Source organism: Haematobia irritans, chromosome 2 (assembly GCF_050003625.1).
Source record: "Haematobia irritans isolate KBUSLIRL chromosome 2, ASM5000362v1, whole genome shotgun sequence".
Classification (NCBI taxonomy): domain Eukaryota; kingdom Metazoa; phylum Arthropoda; class Insecta; order Diptera; family Muscidae; genus Haematobia; species Haematobia irritans.
The window spans coordinates 103,146,791-103,169,706 of record NC_134398.1 but is presented as its reverse complement, the minus strand read 5'-3'; the positions used below and the strand labels follow the sequence as shown (position 1 = coordinate 103,169,706).

General features: G+C 30.9%; 1 protein-coding gene and 2 long non-coding RNA genes across 5 annotated transcripts in view; 2 read left to right on the top strand and 1 right to left on the bottom strand.

Annotated features, from left to right (window-relative positions):
* The window catches only part of Coa8 (Cytochrome c oxidase assembly factor 8), a 119,519-nt gene that overhangs the window by 4,956 nt on the left and 91,647 nt on the right, over positions 1 to 22,916 (bottom strand). The window lies entirely within an intron of this gene.
* LOC142223586 (uncharacterized) lies at positions 8,625 to 9,104 on the top strand. The gene is made up of 2 exons (XR_012718804.1): positions 8,625 to 8,833; positions 8,891 to 9,104. It is a non-coding gene; the product is annotated as an uncharacterized LOC142223586 (long non-coding RNA).
* LOC142223584 (uncharacterized) lies at positions 11,198 to 11,761 on the top strand. Its single transcript, XR_012718803.1, has 2 exons — positions 11,198 to 11,315; positions 11,385 to 11,761. It is a non-coding gene; the product is annotated as an uncharacterized LOC142223584 (long non-coding RNA).

Genomic DNA, 22,916 nt, shown 5'->3' with positions numbered 1-22,916 from the left:
CATACCAACAAATTCCAGTTCCCCTGGAATATGTAAGGTAGTCCCTAGCCTTGCCAACTCATCCGCTTCGCAGTTCCCCGGTATGTTCCTATGGCCAGGCACCCATATTAGGTGAATATTGTACTGCTCAGCCATCTCATTGAGAGATTTGCGGCCGTCGATGGCCGTTTTCGAGTTGAGGAACACAGAGTCCAAGGATTTTATTGCAGGTTGACTGTCTGAGTATATATTAATGCCAATATTTGTTGGAACATTACTTCTCAGCCAATTCGCCACCTCTCTTATTGCTAATATTTCAGCCTGAAAAACACTACAGTGATTAGGTATTCTTTTCGCTATTCGAATTTCCAGATCTTTAGAATATACTCCGAACCCCACTTGTCCATTCAATTTGGAGCCATCAGTATAGGAATCTATATATCTTTTATTCCCCGGGGTCTGTGTACACCACGCCTCACTGTTGGGAATTAGAGTTTCAAACTTTTTGTCGAAAAGTGGTTTTGCCAGGGTATAATCCACTACGTTAGGCACATCTGGCATTATTTTGAGGACCGAACTATGACCGTACATTTTTTCCGACCACAGCGATAGCTCGCGCAACCGCACAGCCGTTGTTGCAGCTGACTGTTTGGCCAAAATGTCTAAAGGCAATAGATGTAGCATGACATTAAGGGAGTCTGTTCCTGTCTTACTAAATGCGCCTGAGATACATAAGCTCGCCATACGCTGAACTTTATCTAAACAAGTCGGTTTCTGAAGTGCCGGCCACCAGACTACAACACCATATAGCATTATAGGTCTAACTACTGCAGTGTATATCCAATGCACAATTTTTGGTTTTAGTCCCCACTTTTTCCCTATTGCCTTTTTGCACGAGTACAAAGCTACCGTGGCTTTTCTCGCCCTCTCTTCAATATTAAGCCTAAAATTCAGCTTCCTGTCCAAAATAACGCCAAGGTATTTTGCACACTCACCAAAGGGAATTTCAGTACCCCCTAAGGAAATGGGCCTAACCGTGGGAGTTTTACGATCTTTGCAGTACATGACTAGTTCTGTCTTTGCTGGATTTACACCAAGACCATTATCTTTCGCCCATTTCTCAGTCATCCGGAGAGCTCTCTGTATAATATCTCTGATTGTGGATGGGAATTTTCCCCTGACTGCTAGCGCCACATCATCTGCGTATGCCACCACTTTTATCCTTTCTTTTTCTAGGGAAACCAGAAGGTTGTTTATAGCAACATTCCAAAGAAGAGGTGATAGAACTCCTCCTTGGGGAGTGCCTCTGTTCACATACCTTTGTATGTTTGCTTGCCCTAGTGTGGCTGAAATACGTCTCTTTATTAGAAGTTCGTCTAACAGCCTAAGTATACCTGGATCAACATTCAGAGTTGTCAGTCCATTTAATATCGAGCTCGGATGGACATTATTGAACGCCCCTTCGATGTCTAGAAACGCCACGATTGTGTATTCTTTGACAGATAGTGAGCTTTCAATAAAGCTGACTAGTTCATGCAATGCGAACTTGAATCCACGCTATTTCTAAGATACATGTCTATCATCCTCTCCAGGGTCTTAAGTAGGAATGAGGATAAGCTGATTGGTCGGAAATCCTTCGCACTCGAGTGAGAGGCTTTTCCTGCTTTAGGAAACCCTATGTAGAAATGATGCCATTCACGGTGATAACAGATCACGCTAGTTTAAAATGGCTGATGAGTTTAAAGGATTTGAGCGGTAGATTGGCACGTTGGTCTCTTCAACTACAAAATTTTGATTTTTGAAATAGAACACCGTAAGGGTTCTGAAAATGTTGTGGCAGACATGCTGTCGAGATCTCCGATTGGGATAGATATCAGTGAACTCGCAAGAGAGGATTTGCTGGATTTTGAGACCACAGAATTCGAAGGAGAAGAGTATATGGAACTAATGAGAAATATTAAGGAAAATGAGGGGAAGTTGCCAGACGTTATGGTAAAAGACGGTCTTATATTTAAGAAGACAGCTTTCGATCAGGAATTATCAGATGAATATGTTTGGAAACTTTGGGTTCCTGTTTCTCTCACTCATCTTATTATAGAAAAAGCTCATTCTGCACCTACAGTAGCTCATGGCGGAGTGACTAAGAAATTGGAAAGGATGAGACGGTTTTTCTACTGGCCCAAAATGGCGACTCAGGTGAAACAATTTGTAAAACAGTGTCAGGTTTGTCAGGAAACAAAGACATGTAACCAACGAATGATGCCGACTATAGGGCAAGAAGTTGTGACGGACAGACCATTTCAAAAACTATATATTGATTTCCTGGGGAAGTATCCGCGATCGAAAAGTGGTAATGCGTACATTTTTATTGTTGTGGATCACTTCACCAAATTCACCTTTTTGAAAGCTATGCGCGAGGCAACGGCTAATAATGTAGTGAAATTTTTAGTAACTGAAATCTTTCATAAATTTGGTGTCCCAGAAGTGGTCCACAGCGATAACGGGGCGCAGTTCGTATCGAGGGCATTCCAGGACATGATATCGACTTACGGAATAACCCATATGAAGACTGCTGTTTATTCGCCACAATCGAATGCCTCAGAAAGGGTTAACCAATCGGTAATAGCGGCAATTAGGAGTTATCTGGACGAAGATCACAGGGATTGGGATCTCTATTTGTCAGAGATCGAATGCGCATTGCGGATATCGGTCCATTCGGCTACAGGAGTAACCCCATTTTTTTCACTGTTCGGTTACCATATGTTCACTAATGGGGCGGACTATAGGCTGGCCCGAAAACTTGGATCTCTTTCAGATAATGAGATACTAAATTTGCAGAGGACAGAAAAGCTAGAGATTATTAGGGAAAAAGTGAAGAAGAGTGCACAAAGATACAACAAACGGGCCAGGATGGTGAAATTTGTACCTGGCCAAGAAGTGTATCGTCGCAATACTGTTTTGTCAGATTTCGCGAGGGATCGTAATGCTAAATTTTGCAAGAAGTTTTTAAAATGTAGAATAGTGAAGCCTGTTGGGAACAATATGTTCCAACTGGAAACACTTCAGGGTAAACCGCTTGGTAATTTTCATGCTAAAGATATAAAAGTTTAATGCAATAATAAATTTAGAAGCTGTGATATTACGGTGCAATATTAGGATTAGAATGCAATTATATTGAATTTATGTTTGTGTTCGTCCTAATATTAAGTCTAAATTTATGGTGCAATATGCTTCTTTATCTGTGATATTACCCTGTAGGCCTGTTCGTTTTTATAAAAGCTTCCAATTACTTAAATATCTTTTGTTTAGTTTTCTTTGAGTATACAACTATTTTAACTATATATATATATATTCATATACCTTTTTTTTAGCTTAACCAATTTCTAATAATAGATCTCAGTCCACTATACATTTGTTTTAAATAATCGTAGAACCCTTAGAGCTATGGACCTAGATATTTAAATCGAATACTAGAGATTTCATACCTGAAAAAAAAACCGAACGTTACATAGTGCAATTGACCTGAAATGAATTCAATATTTTTACAAAGTAACAAGTCTCATACTTGTGAACAACTTCGTACTTCCCTAATAGTCAGTATGCTCATGGAGTAGTATCAGGGCCCGTCTAGTAATCTCAGGGCGTGGGAGTTCCCCACGTGATGTCCCTGTGCTCACACAATGATTTACGAGGCCCGATTTCACCGCACACCCGTCCTGTCGGCGTCAAGTGCCCACAATGAGCCAACGTGTCTAATTATACTTTTGTTTTTTTGTGTTTTTTTTTTAGTAAGGGGAGGTTAGTATGGTAGTTTTGTGTTTTGGTTTTGGGGGGGGATTAGTTTGGTTAGATATTAGTTTTTTTTTGATTTCTTTTGATTCATCCTTGGCAGGGAAGCCTCCTTTGCGGTTGGGTTTTACCGCGACTTGCCCCGAACCCATGTTGAGTAGTCTGGGAAAATGACTGTGGCTGCTGGAGACTCCTGTGGCAGATAAACACTCTATGTCCGTCGAATGCCTCTATCACGGGGTTCTCCATCAGTCATAGCCATTCCACCAGAGCAGTCCAAGGAACCTGAAAATAAAAAAAAAAACTAATATCTAACCAAACTAATCCCCCCCAAAACCAAAACACAAAACTACCATACTAACCTCCCCTTACTAAAAAAAACACAAAAAACAAAAGTATAATTGGACACGTTGGCTCATTGTGGGCACTTGACCAACCCTCCGCGGTGTCCAAAGCTCTCTCCAGTCCCCCCATCACCAGCATAAATTGGAGACTGGCGAAATATTGTGGCATCGAGGCCGCCACGTAGGCGACAATGCCTTACCTAAAGTACCCCCCACGCAAAATTTTTTTCGTCCTGGACTTAGCCTCACACGCAACAAGCGCTTATGGATACAGACAATTCTTGATAAATGAATATCGTTAATATTAAATGAATTGCAATAAACTTTCAGCCGACAGACGTTCTATTAGAACATAGTCGCATATTTTTATACCTTCTTTATATGAAACTTGTGATAACATTTTTTGAATTTGTATATATGTTAAAAACAACTTTTAATTCAATAAAGAAGATACTACTACTACTACTACTACTACTACTATATATATACATTTGCATTGTTCAGGGACAGTCCCCAAACTATCTACATACCCACCGCATTGTTTCGGGACAGTGATAGTTCAGGGTAATTTTTGAAAAATCTGTAATTCTATTACCCTTTTACAATTCCGATATGTATTTGTAGTTGTATGGACTCTTTTCCAAAATATCATTTGAATTCAATACAATAATTCAATTTTAATAATCCTTTCCGCATGCGAGCGTTGCCACTTTTCCTCAAATTCTAACGCCGTTGTTTATACAGTACATGTTTATTATACAGTACCAGCATATTATACAGTACCCAAACATTATACTCTATCGAAACTACCATAAACATCGCAATATAATGTCATAAAAAAGGAGTGTTACAAGATTCCGTTTTTGTAAAATATCAAACTAAAAATTTAATCAATTTCTTTAATATTTACCATTTTATGAAACTAAATAGATACAAAGTCAAATGTGCAATTGCATCCTGTAATATATTATTATTCCATGCACTCTACAGCCGCATGAAAAATAGTCATAATTTTTTAATTTATTTAGGTCAATTTTTTATACACAATTGGCCAAAGGATTTCGATCGGATTAAGATCAGGTGATTGAAGAAGCCACTACATACCATTAGTATTGTAATGCACAAACCACGGTGTACAAGCTTCTGATGTGAGTTTTGGGTCGTTATCCTCTCCAAAACTCCAACATGACGACATTTCCCAACCTACGAGGATGGTTTTGAACATCTATTCATTAATTCGATTTAGTGGACCCATTAGCCGAAAATAATCAACAGACCGCGATGTGGGCTGTTTTCCTCCATTTTGTCGTGCCAAAGTAAGGAAATTTTTCGAAAAATGGCCACATTTTTTAAAAAAATTAAAACAAAAGCATATTGGGAATAAATGGTGTATTTTAAAGAGAAATTGTTAAGTAAAAATTTTGTACAAAAAGCTTAGTTTACGAGATATCGATCGTTGAGAATTCAAATTGTTTACCTTTTTTTCGAAAAATGAATGCATTTTTCATAAAAGTTAAGATACAACGTGCATATCGTGTATATAAAGTGTATTCTAAAGAGAAAATGTTAAATAAAAAGTATGCCCAAAATGTTTTGTTTTCGAGATATCGATCGTTGAAAATTCAAATTTAAAACGAAACATGCATATTGGGAATAACTGGTGCATTCTAAAAAGAAAAATTTTGCTAAAAATGCTTAGTTTTCGAGATATCGATCTTCGAAAATTTAAATATTTTAGCACTTAAGAAAAATGGCAGCATTTTTTCCAAAACTTTATGGTGCATTCTAAAGAGAAAATATTAAGGAAAAATTTTGCTAAAAATGCTTAGTTTTCGACATATCGATCGTTGAAAATTCAAATATTTTACCACTTTTTCGAAAAATGGTTGCATTTTTTCCAAAACTTGAGACAAAAAATGCATATTGAGTATATATGGTGCATTCTAAAGAGAAAATATAATAATAATAAGAATATATAATAAGTAATAATAAGAATAATAAGAAAATATAATAAGTAAAAATTTTGTCAAAAATGCTTAGTTTTCGAGATATCAATCGCTGAAAATTTAAATATTTTAGCACTTTCGAAGAATGGTTGCACTTTTTTACAAAACTTGAGACAAAACATGCATATTGGGTATATATGGTGCATTCTAAAGAGAAAATATTAAGTTAAAATGTTGCCAAAAATGCTTAGTTTTCGAGATATCGATCGTTGAAAATTCAAATATTTTACCACTTTCTCGAAAAATGGTTGCATTTTTACAAAATTTAAGACAAAACATGCATACTTAGAATAACTGGTGCATTCTAAAGAGAAAATATTAAGTAAACATTTTGCTAAAAATGCTTAGTTTTCGAGATATCGATCGTTGAAAATTCAAATATTTACCACTTTTTCGAAAAATGGTTGCACTTTTTAAAAAAATTTGAGACAAAACATGCCTATTGGGTATAACTGGTGCATTCTAAAGAGAAAATATTAAGTAAAAATTTTGCCAAAAATGTTTAGTTTTCGAGATATCGATCGTTGAAAATTCAAATATTTACCACTTTTTCGAAAAATGGTTGCACTTTTTAAAAAAATTTTAGACAAAACATGCATATTGGGTATAACTGGTGCATTCTAAAGAGAAAATATTAAGTAAAAATTTTGCCAAAAATGTTTAGTTTTTGAGATATCGATCGTTGAAAATTCAAATATTTTACCGCTTTTTCGAAAAATGGTTGCATTTTTTACAAAATTTAAATTTAAATTAAAATTAAAAATCTACATACCCACCGCATTGTTTCGGGACAGTGATAGTTCAGGGTAATTTTTGAAAAATCTGTAATTCTATTACCCTTTTACAATTCCGATATGTATTTGTAGTTGTATGGACTCTTTTCCAAAATATCATTTGAATTCAATACAATAATTCAATTTTAATAATCCTTTCCGCATGCGAGCGTTGCCACTTTTCCTCAAATTCTAACGCCGTTGTTTATACAGTACATGTTTATTATACAGTACCAGCATATTATACAGTACCCAAACATTATACTCTATCGAAACTACCATAAACATCGCAATATAATGTCATAAAAAAGGAGTGTTACAAGATTCCGTTTTTGTAAAATATCAAACTAAAAATTTAATCAATTTCTTTAATATTTACCATTTTATGAAACTAAATAGATACAAAGTCAAATGTGCAATTGCATCCTGTAATATATTATTATTCCATGCACTCTACAGCCGCATGAAAAATAGTCATAATTTTTTAATTTATTTAGGTCAATTTTTTATACACAATTGGCCAAAGGATTTCGATCGGATTAAGATCAGGTGATTGAAGAAGCCACTACATACCATTAGTATTGTAATGCACAAACCACGGTGTACAAGCTTCTGATGTGAGTTTTGGGTCGTTATCCTCTCCAAAACTCCAACATGACGACATTTCCCAACCTACGAGGATGGTTTTGAACATCTATTCATTAATTCGATTTAGTGGACCCATTAGCCGAAAATAATCAACAGACCGCGATGTGGGCTGTTTTCCTCCATATTGTCGTGCCAAAGTAAGGAAATTTTTCGAAAAATGGCCACATTTTTTAAAAAAATTAAAACAAAAGCATATTGGGAATAAATGGTGTATTTTAAAGAGAAATTGTTAAGTAAAAATTTTGTACAAAAAGCTTAGTTTACGAGATATCGATCGTTGAGAATTCAAATTGTTTACCTTTTTTTCGAAAAATGAATGCATTTTTCATAAAAGTTAAGATACAACGTGCATATCGTGTATATAAAGTGTATTCTAAAGAGAAAATGTTAAATAAAAAGTATGCCCAAAATGTTTTGTTTTCGAGATATCGATCGTTGAAAATTCAAATTTAAAACGAAACATGCATATTGGGAATAACTGGTGCATTCTAAAAAGAAAAATTTTGCTAAAAATGCTTAGTTTTCGAGATATCGATCTTCGAAAATTTAAATATTTTAGCACTTAAGAAAAATGGCAGCATTTTTTCCAAAACTTTATGGTGCATTCTAAAGAGAAAATATTAAGGAAAAATTTTGCTAAAAATGCTTAGTTTTCGACATATCGATCGTTGAAAATTCAAATATTTTACCACTTTTTCGAAAAATGGTTGCATTTTTTCCAAAACTTGAGACAAAAAATGCATATTGAGTATATATGGTGCATTCTAAAGAGAAAATATAATAATAATAAGAATATATAATAAGTAATAATAAGAATAATAAGAAAATATAATAAGTAAAAATTTTGTCAAAAATGCTTAGTTTTCGAGATATCAATCGCTGAAAATTTAAATATTTTAGCACTTTCGAAGAATGGTTGCACTTTTTTACAAAACTTGAGACAAAACATGCATATTGGGTATATATGGTGCATTCTAAAGAGAAAATATTAAGTTAAAATGTTGCCAAAAATGCTTAGTTTTCGAGATATCGATCGTTGAAAATTCAAATATTTTCCCTGCCAGCATTTCAAAGTTCCATTTCAACCTCATCGTTACCACAGACTCGTAAATGTCACTTCAACCATCATGAAAAGGTACATCAAAAAGTACATGCAAGTAATTTGCCATCCCTACTGTTAAAAAAGCCATTTTTTTTGTGAAACGCCAAGCGCAACCAGCTTGTTATATTTTAATTAAATAAAAACGAAAATAAAGTTCTGAAAACATAGATTATACGCTTAAAATTGTGAAAGGTATATTGGTGAACAATTTGGTGATTTTCCAAATGGAATAAAGTGATTGTTTTTCAGATATTTTACAGACACGCTGCCTCCATGGAATAAAAACACTGGTTGATAGACGCAGCAACATGTAACTCGCTACTTGTAACTCAACATCATCATTAATGCCAAAAATTATGTTAAATGTAATGTGATAGTGGTATAAATGTTATATTTTTAAGAATTTGTAAATGTTTAATCAAATTAATAAATATCTAAACAAACGTGTTTTACTCGACCACAATGATTCTTTTACAACTATCTTAAAATGCACTTTTTCTGATTGTTTGGAGGGTCCCTTATTGGCGTCGTTCTAAATTGATCTATAAAGGCACCTAATAATTGCACTCATGCGAAACATTTTTGTAGTAACTTGGCGTGGTACAACTTCTCAATAGTGACGGCGCTTTTCCGACGAGTTTTTGATGTCGTATATGATTGTTTTCGACGTAGTGGGGATTCTCAAAAGAGTCCCCAAATTCAAAAAATGTTGGCAGGGTTACCACTTTCTCGAAAAATGGTTGCATTTTTACAAAATTTAAGACAAAACATGCATACTTAGAATAACTGGTGCATTCTAAAGAGAAAATATTAAGTAAACATTTTGCTAAAAATGCTTAGTTTTCGAGATATCGATCGTTGAAAATTCAAATATTTACCACTTTTTCGAAAAATGGTTGCACTTTTTAAAAAAATTTGAGACAAAACATGCATATTGGGTATAACTGGTGCATTCTAAAGAGAAAATATTAAGTAAAAATTTTGCCAAAAATGTTTAGTTTTCGAGATATCGATCGTTGAAAATTCAAATATTTACCACTTTTTCGAAAAATGGTTGCACTTTTTAAAAAAATTTTAGACAAAACATGCATATTGGGTATAACTGGTGCATTCTAAAGAGAAAATATTAAGTAAAAATTTTGCCAAAAATGTTTAGTTTTTGAGATATCGATCGTTGAAAATTCAAATATTTTACCGCTTTTTCGAAAAATGGTTGCATTTTTTACAAAATTTAAATTTAAATTAAAATTAAAAATCTACATACCCACCGCATTGTTTCGGGACAGTGATAGTTCAGGGTAATTTTTGAAAAATCTGTAATTCTATTACCCTTTTACAATTCCGATATGTATTTGTAGTTGTATGCACGCTAACAAAAAATCGCTTCTGTAACATATACTCCCAAACATATTTTGCTTCAAGCATATACATTTTTGGGTATTGCCCAAACATTTATATGTTTGATCTCTTCCAATATATAATATGTTTGAAAGCATATTGGTCTAAACAATATATGTTTGGGTAGTCTAAGTTCCAAACATTTTGTATTTTTGCATCCAAATTCAATAATGTTGTCTTCCAAAACAACAATATGTTATTATAGGAACATATAATATGTTTGGAAGCATTTTGCACCCAAAAATATTATATGCTTAAAAAAAATTCTCCCAAACAATATTGTGCTCACAATTTTATTTATTTATTTATATATTTACAATCATAATGAATTATGAAAATAAACAGGTAATATAGGTGCTAACAACATAGGTTTTCGACCTGAATGCTCAAAATTTTGTTTCTGCCCAATTGTATATTCCCCCACATCTTTCTCACTTCCACGAGATTTTTTAGTTCTTAGCACCTTTTTCTGTAATACAAACATTGTAGAAGAAATTATTCAATTGTATGATTTTTTTTTATTTTAATTTTACCTTTTGCCGGACGGGGATTCAAACAGCGGACCACACAGTTTGTAAGGATCAAAGAAGTAGCTGATCAATTGCCAAAGGAAAAATAAAATGTTAATTTTGTAATAACAAGCAACAACCACCAACTTAATTCAATATCGCTCCCTGTTAAATAGCGCTCCAAGCTACTAAACACATATATGTTTATAGGCTATTTCTAAATTAATATATGTTTGCATCCAAGCGTATTATATTTACAAACATTTTATGTCCCAAACATAATATGTTCTAACATATTAACATATATGTCCCAAACATGTTATGCTAGTTTATGAACATTATATGCTTGCACTCAAAAATATTGTGTTTAAAAATTTGTGTTCCAAATATATAATGTTTATAGCCAAACATATGAAAAACAGTCTTTTTCATCCGTGTGGACTCTTTTCCAAAATATCATTTGAATTCAATACAATAATTCAATTTTAATAATCCTTTCCGCATGCGAGCGTTGCCACTTTTCCTCAAATTCTAACGCCGTTGTTTATACAGTACATGTTTATTATACAGTACCAGCATATTATACAGTACCCAAACATTATACTCTATCGAAACTACCATAAACATCGCAATATAATGTCATAAAAAAGGAGTGTTACAAGATTCCGTTTTTGTAAAATATCAAACTAAAAATTTAATCAATTTCTTTAATATTTACCATTTTATGAAACTAAATAGATACAAAGTCAAATGTGCAATTGCATCCTGTAATATATTATTATTCCATGCACTCTACAGCCGCATGAAAAATAGTCATAATTTTTTAATTTATTTAGGTCAATTTTTTATACACAATTGGCCAAAGGATTTCGATCGGATTAAGATCAGGTGATTGAAGAAGCCACTACATACCATTAGTATTGTAATGCACAAACCACGTTGTACAAGCTTCTGATGTGAGTTTTGGGTCGTTATCCTCTCCAAAACTCCAACATGACGACATTTCCCAACCTACGAGGATGGTTTTGAACATCTATTCATTAATTCGATTTAGTGGACCCATTAGCCGAAAATAATCAACAGACCGCGATGTGGGCTGTTTTCCTCCATTTTGTCGTGCCAAAGTAAGGAAATTTTTCGAAAAATGGCCACATTTTTTAAAAAAATTAAAACAAAAGCATATTGGGAATAAATGGTGTATTTTAAAGAGAAATTGTTAAGTAAAAATTTTGTACAAAAAGCTTAGTTTACGAGATATCGATCGTTGAGAATTCAAATTGTTTACCTTTTTTTCGAAAAATGAATGCATTTTTCATAAAAGTTAAGATACAACGTGCATATCGTGTATATAAAGTGTATTCTAAAGAGAAAATGTTAAATAAAAAGTATGCCCAAAATGTTTTGTTTTCGAGATATCGATCGTTGAAAATTCAAATTTAAAACGAAACATGCATATTGGGAATAACTGGTGCATTCTAAAAAGAAAAATTTTGCTAAAAATGCTTAGTTTTCGAGATATCGATCTTCGAAAATTTAAATATTTTAGCACTTAAGAAAAATGGCAGCATTTTTTCCAAAACTTTATGGTGCATTCTAAAGAGAAAATATTAAGGAAAAATTTTGCTAAAAATGCTTAGTTTTCGACATATCGATCGTTGAAAATTCAAATATTTTACCACTTTTTCGAAAAATGGTTGCATTTTTTCCAAAACTTGAGACAAAAAATGCATATTGAGTATATATGGTGCATTCTAAAGAGAAAATATAATAATAATAAGAATATATAATAAGTAATAATAAGAATAATAAGAAAATATAATAAGTAAAAATTTTGTCAAAAATGCTTAGTTTTCGAGATATCAATCGCTGAAAATTTAAATATTTTAGCACTTTCGAAGAATGGTTGCACTTTTTTACAAAACTTGAGACAAAACATGCATATTGGGTATATATGGTGCATTCTAAAGAGAAAATATTAAGTTAAAATGTTGCCAAAAATGCTTAGTTTTCGAGATATCGATCGTTGAAAATTCAAATATTTTACCACTTTCTCGAAAAATGGTTGCATTTTTACAAAATTTAAGACAAAACATGCATACTTAGAATAACTGGTGCATTCTAAAGAGAAAATATTAAGTAAACATTTTGCTAAAAATGCTTAGTTTTCGAGATATCGATCGTTGAAAATTCAAATATTTACCACTTTTTCGAAAAATGGTTGCACTTTTTAAAAAAATTTGAGACAAAACATGCATATTGGGTATAACTGGTGCATTCTAAAGAGAAAATATTAAGTAAAAATTTTGCCAAAAATGTTTAGTTTTCGAGATATCGATCGTTGAAAATTCAAATATTTACCACTTTTTCGAAAAATGGTTGCACTTTTTAAAAAAATTTTAGACAAAACATGCATATTGGGTATAACTGGTGCATTCTAAAGAGAAAATATTAAGTAAAAATTTTGCCAAAAATGTTTAGTTTTTGAGATATCGATCGTTGAAAATTCAAATATTTTACCGCTTTTTCGAAAAATGGTTGCATTTTTTACAAAATTTAAATTTAAATTAAAATTAAATTTAAAAAATGCATATTTGGAATAACTGGTGCATTCTAAAAAGAAAATATTAAGTAAAAATTTTGCTAAAAATGCTTAGTTTTCGAGATATCGATCGTTGAAAATTCAAATATTTTACCACTTTTTCGAAAAATGGTTGCATTTTTATAGAATTTAAGACGAAACATATATATTTGGAATAACTGATGCATTCTAAAAAGAAAATATTAAGTAAAAATTTTGCTAAAAATGCCTAGTTTTTGAGATATCGATCGTTGAAAATTCGAATATTTTGCCACTTTTTCGAAAAATGGTTGCATTTTTTAAAAAATTTGAGACAAACCATGCATATTGGGTATAACTGGTGCATTCTAAAGAGAAAATATTAAGTAAAAATTTTGCCAAAATGGTTTAGTTTTCGAGATATCGATCGTTGAAAATTCAAATATTTTACCGCTTTTTCGAAAAATGGTTGCATTTTTTACAAAACTTGAGAGAAAACATACATATTGGGTATATATGGTGCATTCTAAAGAGAAAATATTAAGTAAAAATTTTGCTAAAAATGCTTAGTTTTCGAGATATCGATCGCTGAAAATTTAAATATTTTAGCACTTGCGAAGAATGGTTGCACTTTTTTACAAAACTTGAGACAAAAGATGCATATTGGATATAAATGGTTCATTCTAAACAGAAAATATTAAGTAAAAATTTTGCTAAAAATGCTTAGTTTTCGAGATATTGATCGTTGAAAATTTAAATATCTTAGCACTTAAGAATAATGGCTGCATTTTTTCAAAACTTGAAACAAAACTTGAGACAAAATATGCATATTGGGTATATATGGTGCATTATAAAGAGAAAAAATTAAGTAAAAATTTTGCTAAAAATGTTTAGTTTTCGAGATATCGATCGCTGAAAATTTAAATATTTTAGCACTTGCGAAGAATGGTTGCACTTTTTTACAAAACTTGAGACAAAACATGCATATTGGATATAAATGGTTCATTCTAAACAGAAAATATTAAGTAAAAATTTTGCTAAAAATGCTTAGTTTTCGAGATATTGATCGTTGAAAATTTAAATATCTTAGCACTTAAGAATAATGGCTGAATTTTTTCAAAACTTGAAACAAAACTTGAGACAAAATATGCATATTGGGTATATATGGTGCATTATAAAGAGAAAAAATTAAGTAAAAATTTTGCTAAAAATGCTTAGTTTTCGAGATATCGATCGCTGAAAATTTAAATATTTTAGCACTTGCGAAGAATGGTTGCACTTTTTTACAAAACTTGAGACAAAAGATGCATATTGGATATAAATGGTTCATTCTAAACAGAAAATATTAAGTAAAAATTTTGCTAAAAATGCTTAGTTTTCGAGATATTGATCGTTGAAAATTTAAATATCTTAGCACTTAAGAATAATGGCTGCATTTTTTCAAAACTTGAAACAAAACTTGAGACAAAATATGCATATTGGGTATATATGGTGCATTATAAAGAGAAAAAATTAAGTAAAAATTTTGCTAAAAATGCTTAGTTTTCGAGATATCGATCGCTGAAAATTTAAATATTTTAGCACTTGCGAAGAATGGTTGCACTTTTTTACAAAACTTGAGACAAAAGATGCATATTGCACTGTTAGAAAAATATGTTTTTCATATGTTCCGATATAAACAAAATGTGTTTCGGGCACAATTTTTAAACACAATATATTTAAGTGCAAACATGTAATGTTCCTAAACTAACACAAAATGTTTGGGACACATATGTTAATATGTTATAATATGTTATGTTTGGGGCATGAATGTTTCATAAAAATAATATGTGTGAATGTAAACATATATAAATTTACAAATTTCGAGTAAACATATATATGTTGTGATACTTTATTCAGAGAGCGACAGAGAGAGAGATGGACTGCTTAGTATAGAGAAAGAAATAGAGAAGGAAACCGGGAGGGTTGATTAAAAAGTATCAACATAACACAGCGAGAGAATGAAATGAGAGCAATTTCTGTGAAACCGATTGTATGTTGTTTCGGAAATCTGTTTCATGATAAGGCCAAAAATTTAATATGCTTAAGTCTAAATATTATTTAATTTGAATGTTAGAAGGAGTATTCGGAATAAAGAGAATAGACATTTGAAAAAAACCGACATATTTGTATTACAGAAAAAGATGCGAAGAACTAAAAAAATTCGTGGAAGTGAAAATTATGTGAGGGAATGAACACAATCTTCTTTGGGGAATTCTTCCAAGCATATACTATTTTTGGACTCAAAATGCTTCCAAACATATAATATGCTCACATAAAACAAACATATTAATGTTTCGGCGGTATCCAATAATATATGTGCTTCCTGCAAAATATGTTTGGAACATATGTTAGAGAAGCGATTTTTTTTGAGGGTGTGGATATAAATGGTTCATTCTAAACAGAAAATATTAAGTAAAAATTTTGCTAAAAATGCTTAGTTTTCGAGATATTGATCGTTGAAAATTTAAATATCTTACACCCAGAAAACAAATTCGTTGCCTCAACCGAATTATTTGCCAACCGAAAGCAGGTGGTTCCATCAACTATCAATGATATCTGTCAGCACAACTAACATTTGGCAATTGTAACTACATGGTAGTATGTTGGATCAACTTTGCTTTGTTTGTCGCAATTTCATATTAATTGTTTTGTTTGTTGGTGCAACCGCCCTCGATTTTCTTTACTATTATCCTAACCAAATTCCAATATCAAATGAAAGGGCAGATTATATTGAGATTTTATTAATTTATTACAAGATTTACAATCATAATAAACTACGAAAATAAATACAAAAGGTGCTAACAACAAAGGCTTTTGATCTACATATATGTGAGATCAATTTACATTACAATTTACAATTTTTTATAGGTAATGTTTGTATACCAATGACAGATGGTTTTTAGGTTGCAATTATGTGGTCAAACTACAGAACCTAATTCAATATATACTTGCCAGAAATTTCTTCCTTAAGCCTCTAGATATAAATACAGATCGACTTAGACTCTTCCTGTATTCTTAGGGCCAGTTTCTCAATGTCTTGTTATTAATTATCGTGTCGATAAAACAGCTGATCCCATACAACAATTTTACTAACCGGAGGTCTATCCACCGGTTAAAATTAATCGGAGGATGAGAAACTGGCCATTAATATAATAAAAAAAAGCTCGCTTGCCGTAAAAAGTATTTGTGTTTGTTGGGGTATGAAGCCTGCAATTTTTATGGAAACTTTTGTAATATTCCTTTTTTATAAATCGGTGCGATATTTACCTGAAGGCAACGTCTTTTCTATGGGATAAAATTTATTCAATGTATTGCGGACTATTATCAAGTAAATGCTGTTCTCCGTTTTGCAAATTTTGTAGCGTCATACCATTTACCACGTCGATGTTGATATAAATATTTATTTGTTGCAACAACTACCTTACGCCCGTCCTATAATTGAACTAAGATTCTATTAGTATACTCAACTTTTGGTTGTACCAACCATTTGTTGATTCCCATGATGTAGGTCTCACTATGCTGGTGGTTAGCTCAACAATTTTATGCAGCATAACACCAAATTTATCGGCATTGGTTATTGTAACCAATTGAATGGTTATGGGAATTTCGTTTTGATCCTGTGAACTTTTTTATGGTCGTGTTGAATGTATAATGGGGAAAATAATCAAAACATTGTTCTTGTAACAAAAAATAAGTTACTGACATCATTTTCTCATTGTAATTATCGAATTGCAACCAACCATTTCTCTGGGTGTAGCACTTAAGAATTATGGCTGCATTTTTTCAAAACTTGAAACAAAACTTGAGACAAAATATGCATATTGGGTATATATGGTGCATTATAAAGAGAAAAAATTAAGTAAAAATTTTGCTAAAAATGCTTAGTTTTCGAGATATCGATGGCTGAAAATTTAAATATTTAGCACTTGCGAAGAATGGTTGCACTTTTTTACAAAACTTGAAACAAAACATGCATATTGGGTATAACTGGTGCATTCTAAAGAGAAAATATTAAGTAAAAATTTTGCCAAAAATGTTTAGTTTTCGAGATATCGATCGTTGAAAATTCAAATATTTTACCGCTTTTTCGAAAAATGGTTGCATTTTTTACAAAACTTGAGACAAAACATGCATATTGGGTATATATGGTGCATTCTAAAGAGAAAATATTAAGTAACATGTTGCTAAAAATGCTTAGTTTTCGAGATATCGATCGTTGAAAATCCAAATATTTTACCACTTTCTCGCAAAATGGTTGCATTTTTACAAAATTTAAGACAAAACATGCATACTTGGAATAATTGGTGCATTCTAAAGAGAAAATATTAAGTAAAAATTTTGCTAAAAATGCTTAGTTTTTGAGATATCGATCGTTGAAATTTCAAATATTTTACTACTTTTTCGAAAAATGGTTGCATTTTTTAAAAAATTTGAAACAAAACATGCATATTGGGTATAAATGATGCATTCTAAAGAGAAAATATTAAGTAAAAATTTTGCCAAAAATGCTTAGTTTTCGAGATATCGATTGTTGAAAATTCAAATATTTTACCACTTTTGCGAAAAATGGTTGCATTTTTTACAAAATTTAAGCCAAGCATGCATATTGGGAATAACTGGTTCATTCTAAAGAGAAAATATTAAGTAAAAATTTTGGTAAAAGTGCTTTATTCTCGAGATATCGATTGTTGAAACTTCACATATTTTACCACTTTTTCGAAAAATGGTTGCATTTTTTCCAAAATTTAAGACGACACATGCATATTGGGAATAACTGGTGCATTATAAAGAGGAAAAATTAAGTAAAAATTTTGCTAAAAATTTTTAGTTTTCGAGATATCGATCGTTGAAAGTTTTAATATTTTAGCACTTAAGAAAAATGGCAGCATTTTTTCCAAAACTTGAAACAAACCTTGAGACAAAACATGCATATTGGGTATATATGGTGCATTCTAAAGAGAAAAAATTAAGTAAAAATATTGCTAAAAATGCTTAGTTTTCGAGATATCTACCGTTGAAAATTCAAATATTTTAGCACTTTCGAGGAATGATTGCACTTTGTTACAAAACTTGAGACGCAGCATACATATTGGGTGTATATGGTGCATTATAAAGAGAAAATATTAAGAAAAAATTTTGCTAAAAATGCTTAGTTTACGAGATATCGATCGTTTAAAATTCAAATATTTTACCACTTTCGAAGAATGGCTGCATTTTTTTACAAAACTTGAGACAAACCATGCATATTCGGTATATATGCTGTTTTTTAAAGTGAAAATGTTAAGTAAAAATTTTGCTAAAAATGCTTAGTTTTCGAAATATCGATCGTTGAAAATTCAAATATTTTACCACTTTTTCGAAAAATGCTTGCATTTTTTACAAAATTTACGGCAAAACATGCATATTGGGAATAACTGATGCATTATAAAAAGAAAATATTAAGTAAAAATTTTGCTAAAAATGCTTAGTTTTCGAGATATCGATCGTTGAAAATTCAAATCGTTTACCACTTTTTCGAAAAATGGTTACATTTTTTTAAAAAATTTAAGACAAAAAAATGTATATGCTTACTTTTCGAGATATCGATCGCTGAAAATTTAAATATTTTAGAACTTTCGAGAATGGCTGCACTTTTTTACAAAACTTGATAGAAAACATGCATATTGGGTATAACTGGTGCGTTCTAAAGAGAAAATATTAAGTAAAAATTTTGCTAAAATGCTTAATTCTCGAGATATCGATTGTTGAAAATTCAAATATTTTACCACATTTTCGAAAAATGGTTGCATTTTTTAAAAATTTAAGACGAAGCATGCATATTGGGAATAACTGTTGCATTCTAAAGAGAAAATATTAAGTAAAAATTTTGCTAAAAATGCTTAGTTTTCGAGATATCTATCGTTGAAAATTCAAATATTTTACCGTTGTTTCGAAAAATGGCTGCATTTTTTACAAAGTTTCAGACTAAATATGCATATTGGGTATATATAGTGCATTCTAAAGAGAAAATATTAAGTAAAAATATTGTTAAAAATGCTTAGTTTTCGAGATATCAATCGCTGAAAATTTAAATATTTTAGCACTTTCGAAGAATGGTTGCACTTTTTTTACAAAACTTGAGACAAAGCATGCATATTGGGTATAAATGGTGTTTTTGAATGTGAAAATGTTAAGTAAAAATTTTGCTAAAAATGCTTAGTTTTCGAAATATCGGTCGTTGCAAATTCAAATATTTTACCACTTTTTCGTAAAATGTTTGCATTTGTTACAAATTTTAAGACGAAATATGCATATAGAGAATAACTGTTGCATTCTAAGCAGATAATATTAAGTAAAAATTTTGCTAAAAATGCTTAGTTTTCGAGATAGCGATCGTTGAAAATTTTAATATTTTAGCACTTTCGAAAAATGGCTGCATTTTTTAAAAAATTATATACTAAACATGCATATTAGGAATAAATGGTGTATTTTAAAGAGAAAATGTTAAGTAAAAATTTTGCTGAAAATGCTTAGTTTACGAGATATCGATCGTTGAAAATTCAAATATTTTAATACTTTTTCGAAAAATGGTTGCATTTTTTTCAAAATTTAAGACGAAACATGCATATTAGGAATATCTGGTGTATTCTCAAGAGAAAATATTAAGTAAAAATTTTGCCGAAAATGCTTAGTTTTCGAAATATCGATCGTTGAAAATTCAAATATTTTACCACTTTTTCGAAAAATGGTTGAATTTTTTACAAAATTTAAGACGAAGCATGCGTATTGGGAACAACTGTTGCATACGAAAAAAATATTAACTAAAAATTTTGCTAAAAATGCTTGGTTTTCGAAATATCGATCGTTGAAAATTCAAATATTTTACCATTGTTTCGAAAAATGGCTATATTTTTTACAAAATTTTAAACTAAACATGCTTATTAGTAATAAATGGTGTATGCTTAGTTTTCGAGATATCGATCGTTGAAAATTCAAATATTTTACCACTTTTTCGAAAAATGGTTGCTTTTGTTACAAAATTTAGGTTAAAACATGCATATTAAGAATAAATGGTGTATTCTAAACAGAAAATATGAAGTACAAATTTTGCTAAAACTGCTTAGTTTTCGAGATATCGATCGTTGAAAATTCAAATATTTTAACACTTTCGAAGAATGGCTGCATTTTTGTTACAAAACTTGAGTCAGAACATGCATATTGGGTATATATGGTGTTTTCTAAAGTGAAAATGTTAAGTACAAAGTTGGCCCAAAATGCTTAGTTTTCGAGATTTCGTTCGTTGATAATTCAAACATTTTACCATTTTGTTGAAAATTGCTGCATTTTTTACAAATTTTAAGAGAAACATGCATATTGGGAATAAATGGTGTATTTTAAAAAGAAAATATTTAGTAAAAATTTTGCTAAAAATGATTAGTTTTCGAGATATCGATTATTGGAAATTTAAATATTTGGCCACTTTTTCGAAAAATGGCTGCATTTTTCCAAATTTAAGACCACAAATGCATATTGGGAATAAGTGGTGTTTTCTAACGAAAAAAATATTAAGCAAAACTTTTGCCAAAAAGTGCTTAGTTTTCGAGATACCGATTGTTGAAAATTCAAATTTTTTATCATTGTTTCGAAAAGTGGCTTCATTTTTTACAAAAGTTAAGACCAATTGTGCACATTTTTTAGTGCCCAGAAAACAAAAAAAAAAACTGAACAGTAAAAAGCCGTGAGCTAAGCTAATTTGATGAATATTTTCGTTTTTAATTATTTCGCGCAGAGGTTTAATGGATGGTGACGCGATGGTGACGAATGGTGGTATTGTATTGTTAAGTTGGCATTATCGCGCTAAAATAGCAATGTTTTCAGGGTTACTTTTCTTTAATAATTTATTTTAATGAAAGTAAACATCTTCAATTCTTGCTTTGGGTCACTCCCCACCATGCTATAAGAAAATTAGCTAAAAACTTCTAATGTTATTCTGCTTTTACAGAATTATTTTTGCTTTTAGCGGCAAAACTCGAATCTTTAGGAATGAAGCATTACTTAATCCTTTTTACTGTTTTATTTCTTTTTTTAATCTTGGTACTAGGTTTGGGTTGGCCACCTAAGTATGGTGCCGACGGAAAATTATTGTATTTTCGAAAAAAAAACAATCTTATTTAATGATTGTTCAAATTTTGACGCAATATATGCTTTTTCAATTAAAATTTCTTTATTTGTCCTGAATTATATGTCCTTTATATTGGGTAAGTTGCGTGTTCAAAGTTTTACTTTAATCTGCCAGACACATTTTTTCAGTTGTTAATATCCCAATGGACAAAATAAAATGAACCACATTTTCATGTATCGTTGATGCACAATTTGTTATTAGAAATGTTTAAACACTGCCACATTTCAGCCAAATATTGGTTTTTGATGGCAAAGAAAACACAAACGAAAGCCAAAGCCGAATGGACGACGCGTTCAAATTCCGTTAAGATCTGGAAACCTTTAATTTATGTATACAAACCGTTCTGTTTGAGGACATGTCCCAGAAGTAAACGGTACGTAGATGACGGACCCCAAATAAAACGATATATAGTTAAGTGGATATACCTTAGTATTACGTGGTCATATGGGTAAAAAATCGGGATATATAGGGTAGGGGGAATGGTACGAAGCTATGCATGTAAAAAAAGTTAAAACTTTTTTGTGTCCCCAAACAATGCGATTGACACACACACACACACATATATATATATATATATATATATATATATATATATATATATATATATATATATATATATATATATATATATATATATATATATATATATATATATATATATATATATATATATATATATATATATATATATATATATATATATATATATATATATATATATATATATATATATATATATATATATATATATATATATATATATATATATATATATATATATATATATATATATATATATATATATATATATATATATATATATATATATATATATATATATATATATATATATATATATATATATATACTGGAGTATACTTGTACATCGTCTGCATACATGTGTATGTTACAAGTAAGTGGGACATCAGCCAAATCATTGATGTACATGCTGAAAAGGATTGGTCCAAGGATGGATCCTTGAGGAACACCTCTTGATATGTCCTTAGGATTCGAATTCATATTGTTTATAACTACGATTTGTGAGCGGGATCTTAGATACGAAGAGAAGAAACTACAAGCAGTTTTGGAAAAGTAGAAAAAATGGTGAAGTTTAGATGACAATATGTTGTGATTTACCGTATCAAATGCCTTGCTGTGGTCAAGAAGCACTAAATACGTTATCATGTTGTCATCGAGCCGTTCCCGTATGTTTTCAACAACTTCGGTAAAAGCTGTGATGCAATTTCTTCTCTTCATAAATCCAGATTGATATTCGTTTAATAAATTATGATCTTCCAAATATTGAGTTATCTGCTGGTTCATTATACGTTCCAACATTTTTGATAGGAAAGGTAGGATGGCAATTGGTCGATAATCGTTATTCGATTTTAGAATTGGAATAATTTTTGCGATTTTCCAAGCTTTAGGAAACGTGGATTTGGTTAGACAAGTATTGAAAATATGTGTAAAATAAGACAGAAGCTTCGGCAATAAGAGTTTTATGAATTTTGGACTAATTTCATCCGTACCAGTTGCATTTGTTTTAATTGCTTGGAAACTCTTCAATACATCGTACGAATCGGCACAATGGAAGGAAAAACTATAATC